Below are 26479 nucleotides of genomic sequence, written 5' to 3'. Positions count from 1 at the left end.
GAGAGCAATCCTCCCACTTGGGGGCTTAGCTCCAACCCCGTACTCACCTAAGTTACAAAACTACTCCGAGTGGAGAGCAATCCTCCTACTCGAGGGCTTAGCTGCGACCCCGTACTCGCCTAAGTTACAAAACTACTCCGAGTCGAGAGCAATACTCCCACTCGGGGGCTTACCAGTGACCCCAATATCGCCTAAGTTATAACACTACTCCGAGTGGAGAGCAATCCTCCCACTCGGGTGCTTAGCTGCGACCCCGTACTCGTTAAGTTACAGAACTTCGCCGACTGGAGTGAAATCCTCTCACTCGGGGGCTTAGCTGCGACCCTGTACTCGCCTAACATACAGAGCTACTCCGAGTGGAGAGCAATCCTCCCACTCGGGGGCTTAGCTGAGACCCCGTACTCGCCTAAGTTACAAAACTATTCTGAGTGGAGACCAATCCTCCCTCTCGAGGGCTTAGCTGCGACACCGTACTCGCCTAAGTAACAAAAGTACTCCGAGTGGAGAGCAATCCTCCCACTCGGGGGCTTAGCTGCAACCCCGTACTCGCCTAACTTACAAAACTACTCCGAGTGGAGAGCAATTCTCCTACTCGGGGGCTTAGCTGCGACCCCATACTCGCCTAAGTTACAAAACTACTCCGAGTGGAGAGCAATACTCCCACTCGGGGGCTTACCAGTGACCCCGTACTCGCCTAAGTTATAACACTACTCCGAGTGGAGAGCAATACTCCCACTCGGGGGCTTAGCAGTGACCCCGTACTCGCCTAAGTTATAACACTACTCCGAGTGGAGAGCAATCCTCCCACTCGGGTGCTTAGCTGCGACCCCGTACTCGCCTAAGTTACAAAAATTCTCTAAGTGGGGACCATTCCTCGCACTCGGGGGCTTAGCTGCGACCCTGTACTGGCCTAACTTTCAAAACTACTCCGAGTGGAGAGCAATACTCCAACTCGGGGGCTTAGCTGTGACCCCGTACTCTCCTAAGTTACAATACTACTCCGAGTGGAGAGCAATCCTCCCACTCGGGGGCTTAGCTGCGTCCCCGTACTCGCCTAAGTTACAAACTACTCTGAGTGGAGAGCAATCCTCCGACTCGGGTCCTTAGCTACAACCCCGTACTCGCCTAGGTTACAAAACTTCTCCGAGTGGGAGCAATCCTCGCACTCGGGGGCTTAGCTGTGACCCCGTACTCGCCTAACTTTCAAAACTACTCCGAGTGGAGAGAAATCTTCTCACTCGGGGGCTTAGCTACGACCCCGTACTAGCCTAACTTACAAAACTACTCCGAGTGGAGAGCAATCCTCCCACTCGGGGGCTTAGCTGAGACCTCGTACACGCCTAAGTTACAAAACTACTCTGAGTGGAGACCAATCCTCCCTCTCGAGGGCTTAGCTGCGACCTCGTACTCGCCTAAGTAACAAAAGTACTGCGAGTGGAGAGCAATCCTCCCACTCGGGGACTTAGCTCCAACCCCGTACTCGCCTAAGTTACAAAACTACTCCGAGTGGAGAGAAATCCTCCTACTCGAGGGCTTAGCTGCGACCCCGTACTCGCCTAAGTTACAAAACTACTCCGAGTCGAGAGCAATACTCCCACTCGGGGGCTTACCAGTGACCCCAATATCGCCTAAGTTATAACACTACTCCGAGTGGAGAGCAATCCTCCCACTCGGGTGCTTAGCTGCGACCCCGTACTCGTTAAGTTACAGAACTTCGCCGACTGGAGTGAAATCCTCTCACTCGGGGGCTTAGCTGCGACCCTGTACTCCCCTAACATACAGAGCTACTCCGAGTGGAGAGCAATCCTCCCACTCGGGGGCTTAGCTGAGACCCCGTACTCGCCTAAGTTACAAAACTATTCTGAGTGGAGACCAATCCTCCCTCTCGAGGGCTTAGCTGCGACACCGTACTCGCCTAAGTAACAAAAGTACTCCGAGTGGAGAGCAATCCTCCCACTCGGGGGCTTAGCTGCAACCCCGTACTCGCCTAACTTACAAAACTACTCCGAGTGGAGAGCAATCCTCCTACTCGGGGGCTTAGCTGCGACCCCATACTCGCCTAAGTTACAAAACTACTCCGAGTGGAGAGCAATACTCCCACTCGGGGGCTTACCAATGACCACGTACTCGCCTAAGTTATAACACTACTCCGAGTGGAGAGCAATCCTCCCGCTCGGGTGCTTAGCTGCGACCCCGTACTCGCCTAAGTTACAAAACTTCTCTAAGTGGGGACCAATCCTCGCACTCGGGGGCTTAGCTGCGACCCTGTACTGGCCTAACTTTCAAAACTACTCCGAGTGGAGAGCAATCCTCCCACTCGGGGGCTTAGCTGTGACCCCGTACTCGCCTAAGTTACAAAACTACTCCGAGTGGAGAGCAATCCTCCCACTCGGGGGCTTAGCTGCGTCCCCGTACTCACCTAAGTTACAAAGTACTCTGAGTGGAGAGCAATCCTCTGACTCGGGTCCTTAGCTGCGACCCTGTACTCGCCTAGGTTACAAAACTTCTCCGAGTGGGAGCAATCCTCGCACTCGGGGGCTTAGCTGCGACCCCGTACTCGCCTAACTTTCAAAACAACTCCGAGTGGAGAGAAATCCTCTCACTCGGGGGCTTAGCTGGGACCCCGTACTAGCCTAACTTACAAAACTACTCCGAGTGGAGAGCAATCCTCCCACTCGGGGGCTTAGCTGAGACCTCGTACACGCCTAAGTTACAAAACTACTCTGAGTGGAGACCAATCCTCCCTCTCAAGGGCTTAGCTGCGACCTCGTACTCGCCTAAGTAACAGAAGTACTCCGAGCGGAGAGCAATCCTCCCACTCGGGGGCTTAGCTCCAACCCCGTACTAGCTTAAGTTACAAAACTACTCCGAGTGGAGAGCAATCCTCCTACTCGAGGGCTTAGCTGCGACCCCGTACTCGCCTAAGTTACAAAACTACTCCGAGTGGAGAGCAATACTCCCACTCGAGGGCTTACCAGTGACCCCAATATCGCCTAAGTTATAACACAACTCCGAGTGGAGAGCAATCCTCCCACTTGGGTGCTTAGCTGCGACCCCATACTCGCCTAAGTTACAGAACTTCGCCGACTGGAATGAAATCCTCTCACTCGGGGGCTTAGCTGCGACCCTGTACTCGCCTAACATACAGAACTACTCCGAGTGGAGAGCAATCCTCCCACTCGGGGGCTTAGCTGAGACCCCGTACTCGCCTAAGTTACAAAACTACTCTGAGTGGAGAGCAATCCTCCTACTCGGGGGCTGAGCTGCGACCCCATACTCGCCTAAGTTACAAAACTACTCCGAGTGGAGAGCAATACTCCCACTCGGGGGCTTACCAGTGACCCCGTACTCGCCTAAGTTATAACACTACTCCGAGTGGAGAGCAATCCTCCCACTCGGGTGCTTAGCTGCGACCCCGTACTCGCCTAAGTTACAAAACTTCTCTAAGTGGGGACCAATCCTCGCACTCGGGGGCTTAGCTGCGACCCTGTACTGGCCTAACTTTCAAAACTACTCCGAGTGGAGAGCAATCCTCCCACTCAGGGGCTTAGCTGTGACCCCGTACTCGCCTAAGTTACAAAACTACTCCGAGTGGAGAGCAATCCTCCTACTCGAGGGCTTAGCTGCGACCCCGTACTCGCCTAAGTTACAAAACTACTCCGAGTGGAGAGCAATCCTCCCACTCGGGGGCTTAGCTGAGACCCCGTACTCACCTAAGTTACAAAACTACTCTGAGTGGAGACCAATCCTCCCTCTCGAGGGCTTAGCTGCGACCCCGTACTCGCCTAAGTAACAAAAGTACTCCGAGTGGAGAGAAATCTTCTCACTCGGGGGCTTAGCTGCGACCCCGTACTAGCCTAACTTACAAAACTACTCCGAGTGGAGAGCAATCCTCCCACTCGGGGGCTTAGCTGAGACCTCGTACACGCCTAAGTTACAAAACTACTCTGAGTGGAGAGCAATACTCCCACTCGGGGGCTTAGCTGCGACCTCGTACTCGCCTAAGTAACAAAAGTACTGCGAGTGGAGAGCAATCCTCCCACTCGGGGGCTTAGCTCCAACCCCGTACTCGCCTAAGTTACAAAACTACTCCGAGTGGAGAGCAATCCTCCTACTCGAGGGCTTAGCTGCGACCCCGTACTCGCCTAAGTTACAAAACTACTCCGAGTCGAGAGCAATACTCCCACTCGGGGGCTTACCAGTGACCCCAATATCGCCTAAGTTATAACACTACTCCGAGTGGAGAGCAATCCTCCCACTCGGGTGCTTAGCTGCGACCCCGTACTCGCCTAAGTTACAGAACTTCGCCGACTGGAATGAAATCCTCTCACTCGGGGGCTTAGCTGCGACCCTGTACTCGCCTAACATACAGAACTACTCCGAGTGGAGAGCAATCCTCCCACTCGGGGGCTTAGCTGAGACCCCGTACTCGCCTAAGTTACAAAACTACTCTGAGTGGAGACCAATCCTCCCTCTCGAGGGCTTAGCTGCGACCCCTTACTCGCCTAACTAACAAAAGTACTCCGAGTGGAGAGCAATCCTTCCACTCGGGGGCTTAGCTGCAACCCCGTACTCGCCTAAGTTAGAAAACTGCTCCGAGTGGAGAGTAATCCTCCTACTCGGGGGCTTAGCTGCGACACCGTACTCGCCTAAGTTATAAAACTGCTCCGAGTGGAGAGCAATATCCTCCCACTCAGGGGCTTACCAGCGACATCGTACTCGCCTAAGTTACAAAGCTATTCCGAGTGGAGAGTAATCCTACCACTCGGCGGCTTAGCCGCGAACCCGATTCGCCTAAGTTTCAAAGGGCTTAGTCGCAAACCCGATTCTCCTAACTAACAAAAGCTATTCCGGGTGGAGAGCAATCCTCCTACTTGGGGGCTTAGCTGCGACCCCGTACTCGCCTAAGTTACAAAACTACTCCGAGTGGAGAACAATACTCCCACTCGGGAGCTTACCAGCGACCCCGTACTCTCCTAAGTTATAACACTACTCCGAGTGGAGAGCAATCCTCTGACTCGGGTCCTTAGCTGCGACCCCGTACTCGCCTAAGTTACAAAACTTCTCAGAGTGGGAGCAATCCTCGTACTCGGGGGCTTAGCTGCGACCCTGTACTGGCCTAACTTTCAAAACTACTCCGAGTGGAGAGCAATACTCCAACTCGGGGGCTTAGCTGTGACCCCGTACTCGCCTAAGTTACAAAACTACTCCGAGTGGAGAGCAATCCTCCCACTCGGGGGCTTAGCTGCGTCCCCGTACTCGCCTAAGTTACAAACTACTCTGAGTGGAGAGCAATCCTCCGACTCGGGTCCTTAGCTGCAACCCCGTACTCGCCTAGGTTACAAAACTTCTCCGAGTGGGAGCAATCCTCGCACTCGGGGGCTTAGCTGTGACCCCGTACTCGCCTAACTTTCAAAACTACTCCGAGTGGAGAGAAATCTTCTCACTCGGGGGCTTAGCTACGACCCCGTACTAGCCTAACTTACAAAACTACTCTGAGTGGAGAGCAATCCTCCCACTCGGGGGCTTAGCTGAGACCTCGTACACGCCTAAGTGACAAAACTACTCTGAGTGGAGACCAATCCTCCCTCTCGAGGGCTTAGCTGCGACCTCGTACTCGCCTAAGTAACAAAAGTACTGCGAGTGGAGAGCAATCCTCCCACTTGGGGGCTTAGCTCCAACCCCGTACTCACCTAAGTTACAAAACTACTCCGAGTGGAGAGCAATCCTCCTACTCGAGGGCTTAGCTGCGACCCCGTACTCGCCTAAGTTACAAAACTACTCCGAGTCGAGAGCAATACTCCCACTCGGGGGCTTACCAGTGACCCCAATATCGCCTAAGTTATAACACTACTCCGAGTGGAGAGCAATCCTCCCACTCGGGTGCTTAGCTGCGACCCCGTACTCGTTAAGTTACAGAACTTCGCCGACTGGAGTGAAATCCTCTCACTCGGGGGCTTAGCTGCGACCCTGTACTCGCCTAACATACAGAGCTACTCCGAGTGGAGAGCAATCCTCCCACTCGGGGGCTTAGCTGAGACCCCGTACTCGCCTAAGTTACAAAACTATTCTGAGTGGAGACCAATCCTCCCTCTCGAGGGCTTAGCTGCGACACCGTACTCGCCTAAGTAACAAAAGTACTCCGAGTGGAGAGCAATCCTCCCACTCGGGGGCTTAGCTGCAACCCCGTACTCGCCTAACTTACAAAACTACTCCGAGTGGAGAGCAATTCTCCTACTCGGGGGCTTAGCTGCGACCCCATACTCGCCTAAGTTACAAAACTACTCCGAGTGGAGAGCAATACTCCCACTCGGGGGCTTACCAGTGACCCCGTACTCGCCTAAGTTATAACACTACTCCGAGTGGAGAGCAATACTCCCACTCGGGGGCTTAGCAGTGACCCCGTACTCGCCTAAGTTATAACACTACTCCGAGTGGAGAGCAATCCTCCCACTCGGGTGCTTAGCTGCGACCCCGTACTCGCCTAAGTTACAAAACTTCTCTAAGTGGGGACCATTCCTCGCACTCGGGGGCTTAGCTGCGACCCTGTACTGGCCTAACTTTCAAAACTACTCCGAGTGGAGAGCAATACTCCAACTCGGGGGCTTAGCTGTGACCCTGTACTCTCCTAATTACAAAACTACTCCGAGTGGAGAGCAATCCTCCCACTCGGGGGCTTAGCTGCGTCCCCGTACTCGCCTAAGTTACAAACTACTCTGAGTGGAGAGCAATCCTCCGACTCGGGTCCTTAGCTGCAACCCCGTACTCGCCTAGGTTACAAAACCTCTCCGAGTGGGAGCAATCCTCGCACTCGGGGGCTTAGCTGTGACCCCGTACTCGCCTAACTTTCAAAACTACTCCGAGTGGAGAGAAATCTTCTCACTCGGGGGCTTAGCTACGACCCCGTACTAGCCTAACTTACAAAACTACTCCGAGTGGAGAGCAATCCTCCCACTCGGGGGCTTAGCTGAGACCTCGTACACGCCTAAGTTACAAAACTACTCTGAGTGGAGACCAATCCTCCCTCTCGAGGGCTTAGCTGCGACCTCGTACTCGCCTAAGTAACAAAAGTACTGCGAGTGGAGAGCAATCCTCCCACTCGGGGACTTAGCTCCAACCCCGTACTCGCCTAAGTTACAAAACTACTCCGAGTGGAGAGAAATCCTCCTACTCGAGGGCTTAGCTGCGACCCCGTACTCGCCTAAGTTACAAAACTACTCCGAGTCGAGAGCAATACTCCCACTCGGGGGCTTACCAGTGACCCCAATATCGCCTAAGTTATAACACTACTTCGAGTGGAGAGCAATCCTCCCACTCGGGTGCTTAGCTGCGACCCCGTACTCGTTAAGTTACAGAACTTCGCCGACTGGAGTGAAATCCTCTCACTCGGGGGCTTAGCTGCGACCCTGTACTCCCCTAACATACAGAGCTACTCCGAGTGGAGAGCAATCCTCCCACTCGGGGGCTTAGCTGAGACCCCGTACTCGCCTAATTTACAAAACTATTCTGAGTGGAGACCAATCCTCCCTCTCGAGGGCTTAGCTGCGACACCGTACTCGCCTAAGTAACAAAAGTACTCCGAGTGGAGAGCAATCCTCCCACTCGGGGGCTTAGCTGCAACCCCGTACTCGCCTAACTTACAAAACTACTCCGAGTGGAGAGCAATCCTCCTACTCGGGGGCTTAGCTGCGACCCCATACTCGCCTAAGTTACAAAACTACTCCGAGTGGAGAGCAATACTCCCACTCGGGGGGTTTACCAGTGACCACGTACTCGCCTAAGTTATAACACTACTCCGAGTGGAGAGCAATCCTCCCGCTCGGGTGCTTAGCTGCGACCCCGTACTCGCCTAAGTTACAAAACTTCTCTAAGTGGGGACCAATCCTCGCACTCGGGGGCTTAGCTGCGACCCTGTACTGGCCTAACTTTCAAAACTACTCCGAGTGGAGAGCAATCCTCCCACTCGGGGGCTTAGCTGTGACCCCGTACTCGCCTAAGTTACAAAACTACTCCGAGTGGAGAGCAATCCTCCCACTCGGGGGCTTAGCTGCGTCCCCGTACTCACCTAAGTTACAAAGTACTCTGAGTGGAGAGCAATCCTCTGACTCGGGTCCTTAGCTGCGACCCTGTACTCGCCTAGGTTACAAAACTTCTCCGAGTGGGAGCAATCCTCGCACTCGGGGGCTTAGCTGCGACCCCGTACTCGCCTAACTTTCAAAACAACTCCGAGTGGAGAGAAATCCTCTCACTCGGGGGCTTAGCTGCGACCCCGTACTAGCCTAACTTACAAAACTACTCCGAGTGGAGAGCAATCCTCCCACTCGGGGGCTTAGCTGAGACCTCGTACACGCCTAAGTTACAAAACTACTCTGAGTGGAGACCAATCCTCCCTCTCGAGGGCTTAGCTGCGACCTCGTACTCGCCTAAGTAACAGAAGTACTCCGAGCGGAGAGCAATCCTCCCACTCGGGGGCTTAGCTCCAACCCCGTACTAGCTTAAGTTACAAAACTACTCCGAGTGGAGAGCAATCCTCCTACTCGAGGGCTTAGCTGCGACCCCGTACTCGCCTAAGTTACAAAACTACTCCGAGTGGAGAGCAATACTCCCACTCGAGGGCTTACCAGTGACCCCAATATCGCCTAAGTTATAACACAACTCCGAGTGGAGAGCAATCCTCCCACTTGGGTGCTTAGCTGCGACCCCATACTCGCCTAAGTTACAGAACTTCGCCGACTGGAATGAAATCCTCTCACTCGGGGGCTTAGCTGCGACCCTGTACTCGCCTAACATACAGAACTGCTCCGAGTGGAGAGCAATCCTCCCACTCGGGGGCTTAGCTGAGACCCCGTACTCGCCTAAGTTACAAAACTACTCTGAGTGGAGACCAATCCTCCCTCTCGAGGGCTTAGCTGTGACCCCGTACTCGCCTAAGTTACAAAGGTACTCCGAGCGGAGAGCAATCCTCCCACTCGGGGGCTTAGCTGCAACCCCGTACTCGCCTAAGTTACAAAACTACTCCGAGTGGAGAGCAATCCTCCTACTCGGGGGCTGAGCTGCGACCCCATACTCGCCTAAGTTACAAAACTACTCCGAGTGGAGAGCAATCCTCCTACTCGGGGGCTTAGCTACGACCCCGTACTCGCCTAAGTTACAAAACTACTCCGAGTGGAGAGCAATACTCCCACTCGGGGGCTTACAAGTGACCCCGTACTCGCCTAAGTTATAACACTACTCCGAGTGGAGAGCAATCCTCCCACTCGGGGGCTTAGCTGCAACCCCGTACTCGCCTAAGTTACAAAACTACTCCGAGTGGAGAGCAATCCTCCTACTCGGGGGCTGAGCTGCGACCCCATACTCGCCTAAGTTACAAAACTACTCCGAGTGGAGAGCAATACTCCCACTCGGGGGCTTACCAGTGACCCCGTACTCGCCTAAGTTATAACACTACTCCGAGTGGAGAGCAATCCTCCCACTCGGGTGCTTAGCTGCGACCCCGTACTCGCGTAAGTTACAAAACTTCTCTAAGTGGGGACCAATCCTCGCACTCGGGGGCTTAGCTGCGACCCTGTACTGGCCTAACTTTCAAAACTACTCCGAGTGGAGAGCAATCCTCCCAGTCGGGGGCTTAGCTGTGACCCCGTACTCGCCTAAGTTACAAAACTACTCCAAGTGGAGAGCAATCCTCCCACTCGGGGGCTTAGCTGCGTCCCCGTACTCGCGTAAGTTACAAACTACTCTGAGTGGAGAGAAATCCTCCGACTCGGGTCCTTAGCTGCGACCCCGTACTCGCCTAGGTTACAAAACTTCTCCCAGTGGGAGCAATCCTCGCACTCGGGGGCTTAGCTGTGACACCGTACTCGCCTAACTTTCGAAACTACTCCGAGTGGAGAGAAATCTTCTCACTCGGGGGCTTAGCTGCGACCCCGTACTAGCCTAACTTACAAAGCTACTACGAGTGGAGAGCAATCCTCCCACTCGGGGGCTTAGCTGAGACCTAGTACACGCCTAAGTTACAAAACTACTCTGAGTGGAGACCAATCCTCCCTCTCGAGGGCTTAGCTGCGACCTCGTACTCGCCTAAGTAACAAAAGTACTCCGAGTGGAGAGCAATCCTCCCACTCGTGGGCTTAGCTCCAAACCCGTACTCGCCTAAGTTACAAAACTACTCCGAGTGGAGAGCAATCCTCCTACTCGAGGGCTTAGCTGCGACCCCGTACTCGCCTAAGTTACAAAACTACTCCGAGTCGAGAGCAATACTCCCATTCAGGGGCTTACCAGTGACTCCAATATCGCCTAGGTTATAACACTACTCCGAGTGGAGAGCAATCCTCCCACTCGGGTGCTTAGCTGCGACCCCGTACTCGCCTAAGTTACAGAACTTCGCCGACTGGAGTGAAATCCTCTCACTCGGGGGCTTAGCTGTGACCCTGTACTCGCCTAACATATAGAACTACTCCGAGTGGAGAGCAATCCTCCCACTCGGGGGCTTAGCTGAGACCCTTACTCGCCTAAGTTACAAAACTACTCTGAGTGGAGACCAATCCTCCCTCTTGAGGGCTTAGCTGCGACCCCGTACTCGCCTAAGTAACAAAAGTACTCCGAGTGGAGAGCAATCCTCCCACTCGGGAGCTTAGCTGCAACCCCGTACTCGCCTAAGTTACAAAACTACTCCGAGTGGAGAGCAATCCTCCTACTCGGGGGCTGAGCTGCGACCCCATACTCGCCTAAGTTACAAAACTACTCCGAGTGGAGAGCAATACTCCCACTCAGGGGCTTACCGGTGACCCCGTACTCGCCTAAGTTATAACACTACTCCGAGTGGAGAGCAATCCTCCCACTCGGGTGCTTAGCTGCGACCCCGTACTCGCCTAAGTTACAAAACTTTTCTAAGTGGGGAGCAATCCTCGCACTCGGGGGCTTAGCTGCGACCTTGTACTGGCCTAACTTTCGAAACTACTCCGAGTGGAGAGCAATCCTCCCACTCGGGGGCTTAGCTGAGACCTCGTATACACCTAAGTTACAATACTACTCTGAATGGAGACTAATCCTCCCTCTCGAGGGCATAGCTGCGACCTCGTACTCGCCTAAGTAACAAAAGTACTCCGAGTGGAGAGCAATCCTCCCACTCGTGGGCTTAGCTCCAAACCCGTACTCGCCTAAGTTACAAAACTACTCCGAGTGGAGAGCAATCCTCCTACTCGAGGGCTTAGCTGCGACCCCGTACTCGCCTAAGTTACAAAACTACTCCGAGTCGAGAGCAATACTCCCATTCAGGGGCTTACCAGTGACTCCAATATCGCCTAGGTTATAACACTACTCCGAGTGGAGAGCAATCCTCCCACTCGGGTGCTTAGCTGCGACCCCGTACTCGCCTAAGTTACAGAACTTCGCCGACTGGAGTGAAATCCTCTCACTCGGGGGCTTAGCTGTGACCCTGTACTCGCCTAACATATAGAACTACTCCGAGTGGAGAGCAATCCTCCCACTCGGGGGCTTAGCTGAGACCCTTACTCGCCTAAGTTACAAAACTACTCTGAGTGGAGACCAATCCTCCCTCTTGAGGGCTTAGCTGCGACCCCGTACTCGCCTAAGTAACAAAAGTACTCCGAGTGGAGAGCAATCCTCCCACTCGGGAGCTTAGCTGCAACCCCGTACTCGCCTAAGTTACAAAACTACTCCGAGTGGAGAGCAATCCTCCTACTCGGGGGCTGAGCTGCGACCCCATACTCGCCTAAGTTACAAAACTACTCCGAGTGGAGAGCAATACTCCCACTCAGGGGCTTACCGGTGACCCCGTACTCGCCTAAGTTATAACACTACTCCGAGTGGAGAGCAATCCTCCCACTCGGGTGCTTAGCTGCGACCCCGTACTCGCCTAAGTTACAAAACTTTTCTAAGTGGGGAGCAATCCTCGCACTCGGGGGCTTAGCTGCGACCTTGTACTGGCCTAACTTTCGAAACTACTCCGAGTGGAGAGCAATCCTCCCACTCGGGGGCTTAGCTGAGACCTCGTATACACCTAAGTTACAATACTACTCTGAATGGAGACTAATCCTCCCTCTCGAGGGCATAGCTGCGACCTCGTACTCGCCTAAGTAACAAAAGTACTCCGAGTGGAGAGCAATCCTCCCACTCGGGGGCTTAGCTCCAAACCCGTACTCGCCTAAGTTACAAAACTACGCCGAGTGGAGAGCAATCCTCCTACTCGAGGGCTTAGCTGCGACCCCGTACTCGCCTAAGTTACAAAACTACTCCGAGTCGAGAGCAATACTCCCACTCGGGGGCTTACCAGTGACCCCAATATCACCTAGGTTATAACACTACTCCGAGTGGAGAGCAATCCTCCCACTCGGGTGCTTAGCTGCGACCCCGTACTCGCCTAAGTTACAAAACTTTTCTAAGTGGGGAGCAATCCTCGCACTCGGGGGCTTAGCTGCGACCCTGTACTGGCCTAAGTTTCAAAACTACTCCGAGTGGAGAGCAATCCTCCCACTCGGGGGCTTAGCTGTGACCCCGTACTCGCCTAAGTTACAAAACTACTCCGAGTGGAGAGCAATCCTCCCACTCGGGGGCTTAGCTCCGTCCCCGTACTCGCCTAAGTTACAAACTACTCTGAGTGGAGAGCAATCCTCCGACTCGGGTCCTTAGCTGCGACCCCGTACTCGCCTAGGTTACAAAACTTCTCCGAGTGCGAGCAATCCTCGCACTTGGGGGCTTAGCTGCTACCCCGTACTCGCCTAACTTTCAAAACTACTCCGAGTGGAGAGAAATCTTCTCACTCGGGGGCTTAGCTGCGACCCCGTACTAGCCTAACTTACAAAACTACTCCGAGTGGAGAGCAATCCTCCCACTCGGGGGCTTAGCTGAGACCTCGTACACGCCTAAGTTACAAAACTACTCTGAGTGGAGACCAATCCTCCCTCTCGGGGGCTTAGCTGCGACCTCGTACTCGCCTAACTAACAAAAGTACTCCGAGTGGAGAGCAATCCTCCCACTCGGGGGCTTAGCTCCAACCCCGTACTCGCTTAAGTTATAAAACTACTCCGAGTGGAGAGCAATCCTCCTACTCGAGGGCTTAGCTGCGACCCCGTACGCGCCTAAGTTACAAAACTACTCCGAGTGGAGAGCAATACTCCCACTCGAGGGCTTACCAGTGACCCCAATATCGCCTAAGTTATAACACTACTCCGAGTGGAGAGCAATCCTCCCACTCGGGTGCTTAGCTGCGACCCCATACTCGCCTAAGTTACAGAACTTCGCTGACTGGAGTGAAATCCTGTCACTCGGGGGCTTAGCTGTGACCCTGTACTCGCCTAACATACAGAACTACTCCGAGTGGAGAGCAATCCTCCCACTCTGGGGCTTAGCTGAGACCCCGTACTCGCCTAAGTTACAAAACTACTCTGAGTGGAGACCAATCCTCCCTCTCGAGGGCTTAGCTGCGACCCCGTACTTGCCTAAGTTACAGAAGTACTCCGAGTGGAGAGCAATCCTCCCACTTAGGGGCTTAGCTGCGACCCCGTACTAGCCTAACTTACAAAGCTACTACGAGTGGAGAGCAATCCTCCCACTCGGGGGCTTAGCTGAGACCTCGTACACGCCTAAGTTACAAAACTACTCTGAGTGGAGACCAATCCTCCCTCTCGGGGGCTTAGCTGCGACCTCGTACTCGCCTAACTAACAAAAGTACTCCGAGTGGAGAGCAATCCTCCCACTCGGGGGCTTAGCTCCAACCCCGTACTCGCTTAAGTTATAAAACTACTCCGAGTGGAGAGCAATCCTCCTACTCGAGGGCTTAGCTGCGACCCCGTACGCGCCTAAGTTACAAAACTACTCCGAGTGGAGAGCAATACTCCCACTCGAGGGCTTACCAGTGACCCCAATATCGCCTAAGTTATAACACTACTCCGAGTGGAGAGCAATCCTCCCACTCGGGTGCTTAGCTGCGACCCCATACTCGCCTAAGTTACAGAACTTCGCTGACTGGAGTGAAATCCTGTCACTCGGGGGCTTAGCTGTGACCCTGTACTCGCCTAACATACAGAACTACTCCGAGTGGAGAGCAATCCTCCCACTCTGGGGCTTAGCTGAGACCCCGTACTCGCCTAAGTTACAAAACTACTCTGAGTGGAGACCAATCCTCCCTCTCGAGGGCTTAGCTGCGACCCCGTACTTGCCTAAGTTACAGAAGTACTCCGAGTGGAGAGCAATCCTCCCACTTAGGGGCTTAGCTGCGACCCCGTACTAGCCTAACTTACAAAGCTACTACGAGTGGAGAGCAATCCTCCCACTCGGGGGCTTAGCTGAGACCTAGTACACGCCTAAGTTACAAAACTACTCTGAGTGGAGACCAATCCTCCCTCTCGAGGGCTTAGCTGCGACCTCGTACTCGCCTAAGTAACAAAAGTACTCCGATGGAGAGCAATCCTCCCACTCGTGGGCTTAGCTCCAAACCCGTACTCGCCTAAGTTACAAAACTACTCCGAGTGGAGAGTAATCCTCCTACTCGAGGGCTTAGCTGCGACCCCGTACGCGCCTAAGTTACAAAACTACTCCGAGTGGAGAGCAATACTCCCACTCGAGGGCTTACCAGTGACCCCAATATCGCCTAAGTTATAACACTACTCCGAGTGGAGAGCAATCCTCCCACTCGGGTGCTTAGCTGCGACCCTATACTCGCCTAAGTTACAGAACTTCGCTGACTGGAGTGAAATCCTCTCACTCGGGGGCTTAGCTGTGACCCTGTACTCGCCTAACATACAGAACTACTCCGAGTGGAGAGCAATCCTCCCACTCTGGGGCTTAGCTGAGACCCCGTACTCGCCTAAGTTACAAAACTACTCTGAGTGGAGACCAATCCTCCCTCTCGAGGGCTTAGCTGCGACCCCGTACTTGCCTAAGTTACAAAAGTACTCCGAGTGGAGAGCAATCCTCCCACTTAGGGGCTTAGCTGCAACCCCGTACTAGCCTAACTTACAAAGCTACTATGAGTGGAGAGCAATCCTCCCTCTCGGGGGCTTAGCTGAGACCTAGTACACGCCTAAGTTACAAAACTACTCTGAGTGGAGACCAATCCTCCCTCTCGAGGGCTTAGCTGCGACCTCGTACTCGCCTAAGTAACAAAAGTACTCCGAGTGGAGAGCAATCCTCCCACTCGTGGGCTTAGCTCCAAACCCGTACTCGCCTAAGTTACAAAACTACTCCGAGTGGAGAGCAATCCTCCTACTCGAGGGTTAGCTGCGACCCCGTACTCGCCTAAGTTACAAAACTACTCCGAGTCGAGAGCAATACTCCCACTCAGGGGCTTACCAGTGACTCCAATATCGCCTAGGTTATAACACTACTCCGAGTGGAGAGCAATCCTCCCACTCGGGTGCTTAGCTGCGACCCCGTACTCGCCTAACATACAGAACTACTCCGAGTGGAGAGCAATCCTCCCACTCGGGGGCTTAGCTGAGACCCTTACTCGCCTAAGTTACAAAACTACTCTGAGTGGAGACCAATCCTCCCTCTCGAGGGCTTAGCTGCGACCCCGTACTCGCCTAAGTAACAAAAGTACTCCGAGTGGAGAGCAATCCTCCCACTCGGGAGCTTAGCTGCAACCCCGTACTCGCCTAAGTTACAAAACTACTCCGAGTGGAGAGCAATCCTCCTACTCGGGGGCTGAGCTGCGACCCCATACTCGCCTAAGTTACAAAACTACTCCGAGTGGAGAGCAATACTCCCACTCGGGGGCTTACCGGTGACCCCGTACTCGCCTAAGTTATAACACTACTCCGAGTGGAGAGCAATCCTCCCACTCGGGTGCTTAGCTGCGACCCCGTACTCGCCTAAGTTACAAAACTTTTCTAAGTGGGGAGCAATCCTCGCACTCGGGGGCTTAGCTGCGACCTTGTACTGGCCTAACTTTCAAAACTACTCCGAGTGGAGAGAAATCTTCTCACTCGGTGGCTTAGCTGCGACCCCGTACTAGCCTAACTTACAAAACTACTCCGAGTGGAGAGCAATCCTCCCACTCGGGGGCTTAGCTGAGACCTCGTATACGCCTAAGTTACAAAACTACTCTGAATGGAGACTAATCCTCCCTCTCGAGGGCATAGCTGCGACCTCGTACTCGCCTAAGTAACAAAAGTACTCCGAGTGGAGAGCAATCCTCCCACTCGGGGGCTTAGCTCCAAACCCGTACTCGCCTAAGTTAAAAAACTACGCCGAGTGGAGAGCAATCCTCCTACTCGAGGGCTTAGCTGCGACCCCGTACTCGCCTAAGTTACAAAACTACTCCGAGTCGAGAGCAATACTCCCACTCGGGGGCTTACCAGTGACCCCAATATCGCCTAGGTTATAACACTACTCCGAGTGGAGAGCAATCCTCCCACTCGGGTGCTTAGCTGCGACCCCGTACTCGCCTAAGTTACAAAACTTTTCTAAGTGGGGAGCAATCCTCGCACTCGGGGGCTTAGCTGCGACCCTGTACTGGCCTAACTTTCAAAACTACTCCGAGTGGAGAGCAATCCTCCCACTCGGGGGCTTAGCTATGACCCCGTACTCGCCTAAGTTACAAAACTACTCCGAGTGGAGATCAATCCTCCCACTCGGGGGCTTAGCTGCGTCCCCGTACTCGCCTAAGTTACAAACTACTCTGAGTGGAGAGCAATCCTCCGACTCGGGTCCTTAGCTGCGACCCCGTACTCGCCTAGGTTACAAAACTTCTCCGAGTGCGAGCAATCCTCGCACTTGGGGGCTTAGCTGCTACCCCGTACTCGCCTAACTTTCAAAACTACTCCGAGTGGAGAGAAATCTTCTCACTCGGGGGCTTAGCTGCGACCCCGTACTAGCCTAACTTACAAAACTACTCCGAGTGGAGAGCAATCCTCCCACTCGGGGGCTTAGCTGAGACCTCGTACACGCCTAAGTTACAAAACTACTCTGAGTGGAGACCAATCCTCCCTCTCGAGGGCTTAGCTGCGACCTCGTACTCGCCTAACTAACAAAAGTACTCCGAGTGGAGAGCAATCCTCCCACTCGGGGGCTTAGCTCCAACCCCGTACTCGCTTAAGTTATAAAACTACTCCGAGTGGAGAGCAATCCTCCTACTCGAGGGCTTAGCTGCGACCCCGTACGCACCTAAGTTACAAAACTACTCCGAGTGGAGAGCAATACTCCCACTCGAGGGCTTACCAGTGACCCCAATATCGCCTAAGTTATAACACTACTCCGAGTGGAGAGCAATCCTCCCACTCGGGTGCTTAGCTGCGACCCCATACTCGCCTAAGTTACAGAACTTCGCTGACTGGAGTGAAATCCTGTCACTCGGGGGCTTAGCCGTGACCCTGTACTCGCCTAACATACAGAACTACTCCGAGTGGAGAGCAATCGTCCCACTCTGGGGCTTAGCTGAGACCCCGTACTCGCCTAAGTTACAAAACTACTCTGAGTGGAGACCAATCCTCCCTCTCGAGGGCTTAGCTGCGACCCCGTACTTGCCTAAGTTACAGAAGTACTCCGAGTGGAGCGCAATCCTCCCACTTAGGGGCTTAGCTGCGACCCCGTACTAGCCTAACTTACAAAGCTACTACGAGTGGAGAGCAATCCTCCCACTCGGGGGCTTAGCTGAGACCTAGTACACGCCTAAGTTACAAAACTTCTCTAAGTGGGGACCAATCCTCGCACTCGGGGGCTTAGCTGCGACCCTGTACTGGCCTAACTTTCAAAACTACTCCGAGTGGAGAGCAATCCTCCCACTCGGGGGCTTAGCTGTGACCCCGTACTTGCCTAAGTTACAAAACTACTCCGAGTGGAGAGAAATCCTCCCACTCGGGGGCTTAGCTGCGACCCCGTACTCGCCTAAGTTACAAACTACTCTGAGTGGAGAGAAATCCTCTGACTCGGGTCCTTAGCTGCAACCCCGTACTCGCCTAGGTTACAAAACTTCTCCGAGTGGGAGCAATCCTCGCACTCGGGGGCTTAGCTGCGACCCCGTACTCGCCTAACTTTCAAAACTACTCCGAGTGGAGAGAAATCTTCTCACTCGGGGGCTTAGCTACGACCCCGTACTAGCCTAACTTACAAAACTACTCCGAGTGGAGAGAAATCTTCTCACTCGGTGGCTTAGCTGCGACCCCGTACTAGCCTAACTTACAAAACTACACCGAGTGGAGAGCAATCCTCCCACTCGGGGGCTTAGCTGAGACCTCGTATACGCCTAAGTTACAAAACTACTCTGAATGGAGACTAATCCTCCCTCTCGAGGGCATAGCTGCGACCTCGTACTCGCCTAAGTAACAAAAGTACTCCGAGTGGAGAGCAATCCTCCCACTCGGGGGCTTAGCTCCAAACCCATACTCGCCTAAGTTACAAAACTACTCCGAGTGGAGAGCAATCCTCCTACTCGAGGGCTTAGCTGCGACCCCGTACTCGCCTAAGTTACAAAACTACTCCGAGTCGAGAGCAATACTCACACTCGGGGGCTTACCAGTGACCCCAATATCGCCTAGGTTATAACACTACTCCGAGTGGAGAGCAATCCTCCCACTCGGGTGCTTAGCTGCGACCCCGTACTCGCCTAAGTTACAGATCTTCGCAGACTGGAGTGCAATCCTCGCACTCGGGGGCTTAGCTGCGACCCTGTACTCGCCTAACATACATAACTACTCCGAGTGGAGAGCAATCCTCCCACTCGGGGGCTTAGCTGAGACCCCGTACTCGCCTAAGTTACAAAACTACTCTGAGTGGAGAGCAATCCTCCCTCTCGAGGGCTTAGCTGCGACAACGTACTCGCCTAAGTAACAAAAGTACTCCGAGTGGAGAGCAATCCTCCCACTCGGGGGCTTAGCTGCAACCCCGTACTCGCCTAAGTTACAAAACTACTCCGAGTGGAGAGCAATCCTCCTACTCGGGGGCTTAGCTGCGACCCCGTACTCGCCTAAGTTACAAAACTACTCCGAGTGGAGAGCAATACTCCCACTCGGGGGCTTACCAGTGACCCCGTACTCGCCTAAGTTATAACACTACTCCGAGTGGAGAGCAATCCTCCCACTCGGGTGCTTAGCTGCGACCCCGTACTCGCCTAAGTTACAAAACTTCTCTAAGTGGGGACCAATGCTCGCACTCGGGGGCTTAGCCGCGTCCCTGTACTGGCCTAGCTTTCAAAACTACTCCGAGTGGAGAGCAATCCTCCCACTCGGGGGCTTAGCTGTGACCCCGTACTCGCCTAAGTTACAGAACTACTCCGAGTGGAGAGCAATCCTCCCACTCGGGGGCTTAGCTGCTTCCCCGTACTCGCCTAAGTTACAAACTACTCTGAGTGGAGAGAAATCCTCCGACTCGGGTCCTTAGCTGCAACCCCGTACTCGCCTAGGTTACAAAACTTCTCCGAGTGGGAGCAATCCTCGCACTCGGGGGCTTAGCTGCGACCCCGTACTCGCCTAACTTTCAAAACTACTCCGAGTGGAGAGAAATCTTCTCACTCGGTGGCTTAGCTGCGACCCCGTACTAGCCTAACTTACAAAACTACTCCGAGTGGAGAGCAATCCTCCCACTCGGGGGCTTAGCTGAGACCTCGTATACGCCTAAGTTACAAAACAACTCTGAATGGAGACCAATCCTCCCTCTCGAGGGCTTAGCTGCGACCTCGTACTCGCCTAAGTAACAAAAGTACTCCGAGTGTAGAGCAATCCTCCCACTCGGGGGCTTAGCTCCAAACCCCTACTCGCCTAAGTTACAAAACTACTCCGAGTGGAGAGCAATCCTCCTACTCGAGGGCTTAGCTGCGACCCCGTACTCGCCTAAGTTACAAAACTACTCCGAGTCGAGAGGAATACTCCCACTGGGGGGCTTACCAGTGACCCCAATATCGCCTAGGTTATAACAATGCTCCGAGTGGAGAGCAATCCTCCCAGTCGGGTGCTTAGCCGCGACCCCGTACTCGCCTAACTTACAGATCTTCGCAGATTGGAGTGCAATCCTGTCACTCGGGGGCTTAGCTGCGACCCTGTACTCGCCTAACATACAGAACTACTCCGAGTGGAGAGCAATCCTCCCACTCGGGGGCTTAGCTGAGACCCCGTACTCGCCTAAGTTACAAAACTACTCTGAGTGGAGACCAATCCTCCCTCTCGAGGGCTTAGCTGCGACAACGTACTCGCCTAACTAACAAAAGTACTCCGAGTGGAGAGCAATCCTCCCATTCGGGGGCTTAGCTGCAACCCCGTACTCGCCAAAGTTACAAAACTACTCCGAGTGGAGAGAAATCCTCCCACTCGGGGGCTTAGCTGCTTCCCCGTACTCGCCTAAGTTACAAACTACTCTGAGTGGAGAGAAATCCTCCGACTCAGGTCCTTAGCTGCAACCCCGTACTTGCCTAGGTTACAAAACTACTCCGAGTGGAGAGCAATCCTCCCACTCGGGGGCTTAGCTGAGACCTCGTATACGCCTAAGTTACAAAACTACTCTGAATGGAGACCAATCCTCCCTCTCGAGGGCATAGCTGCGACCTCGTACTCGCCTAAGTAACAAAAGTACTCCGAGTGGAGAGCAATCCTCCCACTCGGGGGCTTAGCTCCAAACCCGTACTCGCCTAAGTTACAAAACTACTCCGAGTGGAGAGCAATCCTCCTACTCGAGGGCTTAGCTGCGACCCCGTACTCGCCTAAGTTACAAAACTACTCCGAGTCGAGAGCAATACTCCCACTGGGGGGCTTACCAGTGACCCCAATATCGCCTAGGTTATAACACTACTCCGAGTGGAGAGCAATACTCCCACTCGGGTGCTTAGCCGCGACCCCGTACTCGCCTAACTTACAGATCTTCGCAGACTGGAGTGCAATCCTGTCACTCAGGGGCTTAGCTGCGACCCTGTACTCGCCTAACATACAGAACTACTCCGAGTGGAGAGCAATCCTCCCACTCGGGGGCTTAGCTGAGACCCCGTACTCGCCTAAGTTACAAAACTACTCTGGGTGGAGACCAATCCTCCCTCTCGAGGGCTTAGCTGCGACAACGTACTCGCCTAAGTAACAAAAGTACTCCGAGTGGAGAGCAATCCTCCCACTCGGGGGCTTAGCTGCAACCCCGTACTCGCCTAAGTTACAAAACTACTCCGAGTGGAGAGCAATCCTCCTACTCGGGGGCTTAGCTGCGACCCCGTACTCGCCTATGTTACAAAACTACTCCGAGTGGAGAGCAATACTCCCACTCGGGGGCTTACCAGTGACCCCGTACTCGCCTAAGTTATAACACTACTCCGAGTGGAGAGCAATCCTCCCACTCGGGTGCTTAGCTGCGACCCCGTACTCGCCTAACTTACAAAACTTCTCTAAGTGGGGACCAATCCTCACACTCGGGGGCTTAGCTGCGACCCTGTACTGGCCTAACTTTCAAAACTACTCCGAGTGGAGAGCAATCCTCCCACTCGGGGGCTTAGCTGTGACCCCGTACTCGCCTAAGTTACAAAACTACTCCGAGTGGAGAGCAATCCTCCCACTCGGGGGCTTAGCTGCGTCCCCGTACTCGCCTAAGTTAGAAACTACTCTGAGTGGAGAGCAATCCTCCGACTCGGGTCCTTAGCTGCGACCCCGTACTCGCCTAGGTTACAAAACATCTCCAAGTGGGAGCAATCCTCGCACTCGGGGGCTTAGCTGCGACCTCGTACTCGCCTAACTTTCAAAACTACTCCGAGTGGAGAGAAATCTTCTCACTCGGGGGCTTAGCTGCGACCCCGTACTAGCCTAACTTACAAAACTACTCTGATTGGAGAGCAATCCTCGCACTCGGGGGCTTAGCTGAGACCTCGTACACGTCTAAGTTACAAAACTACTCTGAGTGGAGACCAATCCTCCCTCTTGAGGGCTTAGCTCGACCTCGTAGTCGCCTAAGTAACAAAAGTACTCCAAGTGGAGAGCAATCCTCCCACTCGGGGGCTTAGCTCCAACCCCGTACTCGCCTAAGTTACAAAACTACTCCGAGTGGAGAGCAATCCTCCTACTCGAGGGCTTAGCTACGACCCCGTACTCGCCTAAGTTACAAAACTACCCTAAGTCAAGAGCAATACTCCCACTCGGGGGCTTACCAGTGACCCCAATATCGCCTAAGTTATAACACTACTCCGAGTGGAGAGCAATCCTCCCACTCGGGTGCTTAGCTGCGACCCCGTACTCGCCTAAGTTACAGAACTTCGCCGACTGGAGTGAAATGCTCTCACTCGTGGGCTTAGGTGCGACCCTGTACTCGCCTAGCATACAGAACTACTCCGAGTGGAGAGCAATCCTCCCACTCGAGGGCTTAGCTGAGACCCCGTACTCGCTTAAGTCACAAAACTACTCTGAGTGGAGACCAATCCTCCCTCTCGAGGGCTTAGCTGCGACCCCGTACTCGCCTAACTAACAAAAGTACTCCGAGTGGAGAGCAATCCTCCCACTCGGGGGCTTAGTTGCAACCCCGTACTCGCCTAAGTTACAAAACTACTCCGAGTGGAGAGCAATCCTCCTACTCGGGGGCTTAGCTGCGACCCCGTACTCGCCTAAGTTACAAAACTACTCCGAGTGGAGAGCAATACTCCCACTCGGGGGCTTACCAGTGACCCCGTACTCGCGTAAGTTATAACACTACTCCGAGTGGAGAGCAATCCTCCCACTCGGGTGCTTAGCTGCGACCCCGTACTCGCCTAAATTACAAAACTTCTCTAAGTGGGGACCAATCCTCGCACTCGGGGGCTTAGCTGCGACCCTATACTGGCCTAACTTTCAAAACAACTCCGAGTGGAGAGCAATCCTCCCACTCGGGGGCTTAGCTGCGACCCCGTACTCGCCTAAGTTACAAAACTACTCCGAGTGGAGACCAATCCTCCCACTCGGGGGCTTAGCTGCGACCCCGTACTCGCCTAAGTTACAAACTACTCTGAGTGGAGAGCAATCCTCCGACTCGGGTCCTTAGCTGCGACCCCGTACTCGCCTAGGTTACAAAACTTCTCCGAGTGGGAGCAATCCTCGCACTCGGGGGCTTAGCTGCGACCCCGTACTCGCCTCACTTTCAAAACTACTCCGAGTGGAGAGAAATCTTCTCACTCGGGGGCTTAGCTGCGATCCCGTACTAGCCTAACTTACAAAACTACTCCGAGTGGAGAGCAATCCTCGCACTCGGGGGCTTAGCTGAGACCTCGTACACGCCTAAGTTACAAAACTACTCTGAGTGGAGACCAATCCTCCCTCTCAGGGCTTAGCTGCGACCTCGTACTCGCCAAATAACAAAAGTACTCCGAGTGGAGATCAATCCTCCCACTCGCGGGCTTAGCTCCAACCCCGTACTCGCCTAAGTTACAAAACTACTCCGAGTGGAGAGCTTCCTCCTACTCGAGGGCTTAGCTGCGACCCCGTACTCGCCTAAGTTACAAAACTACTCCGAGTGGAGAGCAATACTCCCACTCGGGGGCTTAGCTGCGACCCCGTACTCGCCTAAGTTACAAAACTACTCCGAGTGGAGAGCAATCCTCCCACTCGGGGGCTTAGCTGCGTCCCCGTACTCGCCTAAGTTACAAACTACTCTGAGTGGAGAGCAATCCTCCGACTCGGGTCCTTAGCTGCAACCCCGTACTCGCCTAAGTTACAAACTACTCTGAGTGGAGAGCAATCCTCCCACTCAGGGGCTTAGCTGCGATCCCATACTCGCCTAAGTTACAAAAATACTCCAAGTGGGGAGCAATCCTCCCACTCGGGGGCTTAGCTGCGACCCCGTACTCGCCTAATTTACAAAACTACTCCGAGTGGAGAGAAATCCTCGCACTCAGGGGCTTACCCATGACCCGGTACATGCCTAAGTTACAAAACTACTCCGAGTGAAGACCTATCCTCCCACTCGGGGGCTTAGCTGCGACCCCGTACTCACCTAAGTAACAAAACTACTCCGAGTGGGGACCAATCCTCCCACTCGGCAGCTTAGCTGGAATATTGTACTCGCCTAGGTTACAAAACTTCTCCGAGTGGGGAGCAATCCTCCCACTCGGGGGCTTAGCTGCGACCCCGTACTCGCCTAAGTTACAAAACTACTCCGAGTGGAGAGCAATCCTCCCACTCGGGTGCTTAGCTGCGACCCCGTACTAGCCTAACTTACTAAACTACTCCGAGTGGAGAGCAATCCTCCCACTAGGGGGCTTACTTGAGACCCCGTACTCACCTAAGTTACAAAACTACTCTGAGTGGAGAGCAATCCTCCCACTCGGGGGCTTAGCTGTGACCCTATACTCGCCTAAGTGACAAAACTACTCCGAGTGGAGAGCAATCCTCCCACTCGTGGCTTAGATGCAACCCTGTACTCGCCTAAGTTACAAAACTACTACTCGGGGGTTAGCAGCGGCCCTGTACGAGCCAAAGTTACGAAACTGCTCCAAGTGGAGCGCAATACTCCCACTCGGAGGCTTACCTGCGAGACCGTGCTCGCCTAAGTTATAAAACTACTCTGTGTGGAGAGCAATCATCCCACTCGGGGGCTGAGCTGCGACCCCGTACTCGCCTGAGTTACAAAGATATTCCGAGTGGAGAGAAATCCTCCCACTCGGCGGCTTAGCGGCGAACCCGATTCGCCTAAGTTTCAAAGGGCTTAGTCACAATCCCGATTCGCCTAAGTAACAAGAGCTATTCCGGGTGGTGAGTAATCCTCCCACTCGGGGGCTTAGCTGCAACCCCATACTCGCCTAAGTTACAAAACTACTCCGAGTGGAGAGCAATACTCGCACTTGGGGGCTTACCAGCGAACCCGTACTCGCCTAAGTTACAGAGCTATTCCAAGTGGAGAGAAATCCTCCCACTCGGCGGCTTAGCCGCGAACCCGATTCGCCTATGTTTCAACGGGCTTAGTCGCAAACCCGATTAGCCTAAGTAACAAAAGCTATTCCGGGTGGAGAGCAATCCTCCTACTCGGGGGCTTAGCTGCGACCCCGTACTCGCCTAAGTTACAAAACTACTCCGAGTGGAGAGCAATACTCCCACTCGGGGGCTTACCAGCGACCCCGTACTCGCCTAAGTTATAACACTACTCCGAGTGGAGAGCAATCCTCCGACTCGGGTGCTTAGCTGCGACCCCGTACTCGCCTAACTTTCAAAACTACTCCGAGTGGAGAGCAATACTCCCACTTGGGGGCTTAGCTGCGACCCCGTAATCGCCTAGGTTAAAAAACTACTGCGAGCGGGCAGCAATACTCCCACTCGGGGGCTTAGCTGCGACCCCGTACTCGCCTAAGTTACAAAACTACTCGGGGGCTTAGCTGCGACCCTGTACTGGCCTGACTTTCAAAACTACTCTGAGTAGAGAGCAATCCTCCCACTCGGGGGCTTACCAGTGACTCCGTACTCGCCTAAGTTATAACACTACTCCGAGTGGAGAGCAATCCTCCCACTCGGGTGCTTAGCTGCAACCCCGTACTCGCCTAAGTTACAGAACTTCGCCGACTGGAGTGAAATCCTCTCACTCGTGGGCTTAGGTGCGACCCTGTACTCGCCTAACATACGGAACTACTCTGAGTGGAGAGCAATCCTCCCACTCGGGGGCTTAGCTGAGACCCCGTACTCGCTTAAGTTACAAAACTACTCTGAGTGGAGACCAATCCTCCCTCTCGAGGGCTTAGCTGCGACCCCGTACTCGCCTAACTAACAAAAGTACTCCGAGTGGAGAGCAATCCTCCCACTCGGGGGCTTAGCTGCAACCCCGTACTCGCCTAAGTTACAAAACTACTCCGAGTGGAGAGCAATCCTCCTACTCGGGGGCTTAGCTGCGACCCCGTACTCGCCTAAGTTACAAAACTACTCCGAGTGGAGAGCAATACTCCCACTCGGGGGCTTACCAGTGACCCCGTACTCGCCTAAGTTATAACACTACTCCGAGTGGAGAGCAATCCTCCCACTCGGGTGCTTAGCTGCGACCCCGTACTCGCCTAAATTACAAAACTTCTCTAAGTGGGGACCAATCCTCGCACTCGGGGGCTTAGCTGCGACCCTATACTGGCCTAACTTTCAAAACAACTCCGAGTGGAGAGCAATCCTCCCACTCGGGGGCTTAGCTGCGACCCCGTACTCGCCTAAGTTACAAAACTACTCCGAGTGGAGAGCAATCCTCCCACTCGGGGGCTGAGCTGCGACCCCGTACTCGCCTAAGTTACAAAACTACTCCGAGTGGAGAGCAATCCTCCCACTCGGGGGCATAGCTGCGACCCCGTACTCGCCTAAGTTACAAACTACTCTGAGTGGAGAGCAATCCTCCGACTCGGGTCCATAGCTGCGACCCCGTACTCGCCTACGTTACAAAACTTCTCCGAGTGGGAGCAATCCTCGCACTCGGGGGCTTAGCTGCGACCCCGTACTCGCCTAACTTTCAAAACTACTCCGAGTGGAGAGAAATCTTCTCACTCGGGGGCTTAGCTGCGATCCCGTACTAGCCTAACTTACAAAACTACTCCGAGTTGAGAGCAATCCTCCCACTCGGGGGCTTAGCTGAG

This window comes from Triticum urartu, chromosome 5A (assembly GCF_056163025.1).
Source record: "Triticum urartu cultivar PI428250 chromosome 5A, HENAU_Tu73, whole genome shotgun sequence".
In the NCBI taxonomy this organism is placed as follows: Eukaryota; Viridiplantae; Streptophyta; class Magnoliopsida; order Poales; family Poaceae; genus Triticum; species Triticum urartu.
The sequence above is the reverse complement of the archived record's forward strand: the minus strand, read 5'-3'. Positions refer to the sequence as shown.